The sequence below is a fragment of the Podarcis raffonei genome, chromosome 17 (assembly GCF_027172205.1).
Source record: "Podarcis raffonei isolate rPodRaf1 chromosome 17, rPodRaf1.pri, whole genome shotgun sequence".
NCBI classification, from domain to species: Eukaryota; Metazoa; Chordata; class Lepidosauria; order Squamata; family Lacertidae; genus Podarcis; species Podarcis raffonei.
In genome coordinates, this window is record NC_070618.1 from 17,612,177 (window position 1) to 17,615,865 (window position 3,689).

The window sequence follows — 3,689 nt, forward strand, 5'->3', positions numbered from 1 at the left end:
TCCTCTTAGTTCTCTGAGGTGGCATTCACGTCTTATGAGATAAGGTTGAAACCAGCTTGATGTTGGTCCAGATGTCAACCTGAATATCTCTTGCATGCATTTACTAAGGCCAAGTGTGCCACAAATCCAATGTACTTTGTGGTGATGGACCTATCTGACCCTCTTTCTCCCATCAGAACACTTCATTATTAATCTTCGACGGGTACAAAAATAATGCAAAAAAGTGTGCTAGCTATTTTATTAACATGAGGGATTATGCTTTCAGCAATATATCAGAAAGTATTTTATCTAAGCTGTATTAGCGATTACATTTGCATTTGAATTTCAGCCCCCATCATTTCATATGCAGAAACAACCCCAGAGAAAACAGGACAACATTCATCATGTTAGACGGATCTGTCACAGGAAAAGAAACTGTTGAGGCTATTCTAATTTAATTTTCCCCCTTGATTTTTATACCCCCTTATCTATTAGCTCAAGATGGTGCAAAAAAAGACACCCCCAAACAAATACCTAATACATTAAGATGGAACCATAAAAATCTTATGACATAAACAATATGCATCCTTCGAAAATTTATTGGCAAGAAAAGCAACCTTCCCCTCTCCCACAGCACTGAGAACACATCCAAAAGGAATGGTGGCATCTTAAAATGCTTCTGAAATGCAGCTAGGGAAGAATGTTACATGGCTTGAGAGCTTCAACTGAAAAAGTTGATCCATGGACCTTTGAGATTCTAATTTTGCACAAAAAATGAGTATGGGAGGAAAGAGACCTTAATTGGTTGTAAGGCCTGAATATGCAGGCTTTGTACATCATTTAAAGCTCTCCCCCCCAAAAAAACCCCCCTCACACTATAAATCCTGTAGTTTGCTAAGGGTGCTGGGAATTGCAGCTCTGTGAATGGTAAACTATAGTTCCCATCATTCTTTGTGAGGCGTGTGCTTTGAGTGTGTGGTAGACACACGGCCAGAATTAGAATTGACACCAAATGTCACCTAAAGCAATTGTATGAGGCAAAATTACCCGAAGGAAGTGAAAAGAGTTTGGCTAAGGAATAGTTACATTTCTTACAATAGGAGGAGTGTCCCAACCATTAGGCAGTGAGAGGCAGTTACCTCAGGCAGCAATAAGTTAATAACTGAATTTAGTATTATTGTATTTTCAATTCCTGGGAGAGGTGCTTGTTGGACTTTCTTCCTTAGATGCCCCAATCATGGATACTTTGCAGCTTTACTAAAGGGCAGGGAGAACAGCTTCCTGCTCCATCTGGGGCAGAAAAATGTCTTGGTTCAGCCCTGATTCAACACAGGTTTCCCCCAACACCACTGAATGTGAAATTTGGATGTGAATTCAGTGGTTTCATGACCTTTCTTGGATGAAATACGAAGAATCCTGAGGTAAAGCTCAAGGGAGCTTTATGTATTTGTAAAGTGGAATTCTGAGGCACACTTCAAAGGAGAAACTTCTTAGGGATGTTAAGAGAACTAAAAAACATTTTAAAGTGATGGTGTGTGTGATGGAGGGGGGAGTATTCACTCATATCTGTAAGGATGTCTCTCAGATATGTGTATAATTTCAAGGTACTGTATATTATTATATCTTCATTGCATCACTCTCCATTTGAATCATAGAATTGTAAGGTTGGAAGGGACCCCGAGGGTCATCTTGGCAGAGACTGCTTTAAATTATTTACCATACATTTCCCCCAGGATTTTGTCCTTAAAGTACCTCTTTCACAACAAACAGCCTGATTCAGAGTGGCAAATTTTAGGACCCTCAGTATCGACGCTTCACTTTCCCCAACCGCTGTGTCCTTTGGAATGCACTGGGGCAGGAACTGTCTCACCCTATGGATGTATGCACCCATAGCTAACTGAAACAAGAGGTGATGTCAGCTGAGGCCTCTAGGCTTTAATGCCATACAGATATTTACTACAAAGCTGCATAACATACCCTGAGCAGAAAGGTGTTGGGGTAACCGAAGCTACACTTTCTCAGCACTGGCAACAGATTCCCAAGTGGAACATAACTGCAATAAACAAATAATAATAAGAAGAAGAGTTTGGATTTGATATCCCGCTTTATCACTACCCGAAGGACTCTCAAAGCGGCTAACATTCTCCTTTCCCTTCCTCCCCCACAACAAACACTCTGTGAGGTGAGTGGGGCTGAGAGACTTCAAAGAAGTGGGACTGGCCCAAGGTCACCCAGCAGCTGCATGTGGAGGAGCGGAGACGCGAACCCAGTTCACCAGATTACAACTCTATCGGTCTTAACCACTACACCACACTGGCTACTGCATCATACTCGCTAGTTTAGTATTCTCCAATTGCTCCGACTTTCTGGTACCCAGACTGAGCCCAACATTCCCAATGAAATCAATTTCCTGGATTGAATTGTACAGACCTATAACTGGGTTTTTCCTCGGCCCGGTTCACACATAATGCTAAGCAGATATGAGGAACTTTTTGGCCCTCCAGCTGATGCTTGCAGAATCAGCCCCAGCAAGCATGGCCAATGGCCTTTCAGCAGCACTTGGAGGGCTGAAGGTTCTCCAGAAGTTATTTCATCTCACCCCCTTCTGTGAAAAGCACACATGGAAATAATGAAAACTCAAAAGGGTATTGGGATGGTAAACAGTGGGAGACCGATACGCATTTCCCCAACACCTGCTTTTACAAGGTCCAAGGAGTCAGACTGAACAGAATGAGAAATCACACACTGGGAAATACTGAGACAGACTGCAGCCTTTAGGCCTCTATAATGGCTGAAATTCTCTCGTGCCTATTCAGGGAGAGACAACGGCAAGTGCCCACAGTGGAACAGCTTCGAGGTGCTGCGTTGCTCCTTTCAGGCTTCAAATGGCTTTCAAAGCTTGCAGAATGAGCTAACAATAAAGAGCATTGTAATTCAAATGTTAATATCTCATTAAGTTTTATGAGCAGAGAGGGAAGAGGGAAAATAGAAAAGAAAGCAGCAGCAATGGAGCCTTTTCATGTGGAGTCAACAATAATAATATATAAAAAAACATACAGTACACTTGCCAATAGACTTGGAGGTATTTTTGGCATAATTCTGCTGTCACTGGGTCATAGCATCAGTGGGAGTAAGCTGAAGGAAGGAGCTTTGGGAATTTTCCTTAAAAAAATCAGCACAGACTTGAGAGGGAATGGACTTGCTGATCTACTCATGTACAAGGGACACAAACTGGATCAAGACTTTCATCCTAGCCTGCAAGATGGCCTGGTTCACATATTACGCTAAACCACAGTGTATTAAACTACAGCTTAGTGTAATGTGTGAACCTTGGTCCTTGGCCAGAGGCTTAACTATGGAATGTAAAAAGAGCCTGCAAGATCAGGTCAATGGTCCCTCTAGTCGAGCATCCTCATTGCCAGTGGCCAACCAGATACCTCTGGGAAGCACACAAGCAGGGCATGAGCTCAACAGCACTTTGCCCACCTGAGAGTCACAACAACTGGTATTTAAAGGCATAGTGCCTCTGGCAGTGGAGACAGAACATAGCCATCATGAATTTGCCTGGTCCTCTTTTAAAGTAATTCAAGTTGGTTTGTTGGTTTAAAGTAATTCAAGTTGCGGCCTAGGACCCATGTACCTATGGGACCGCCTCACCTGGTATGCCCCACGGAGGATCTTAAGGTCCACAAATGACAACACCTTGGAGG

The 3,689-nt window shown here is 42.8% G+C and overlaps 1 long non-coding RNA gene across 1 annotated transcript; it reads right to left on the reverse strand.

The window, feature by feature from the left end:
* Positions 1–564: 564 nt before the first annotated feature.
* Positions 565–2,574, reverse strand: LOC128404578 (uncharacterized). The gene is made up of 2 exons (XR_008328139.1): positions 2,410–2,574; positions 565–736 (listed from the first exon to the last, which is right to left on the reverse strand). It is a non-coding gene; the product is annotated as an uncharacterized LOC128404578 (long non-coding RNA).
* Between the last annotated feature and the right edge of the window lie 1,115 nt (positions 2,575–3,689).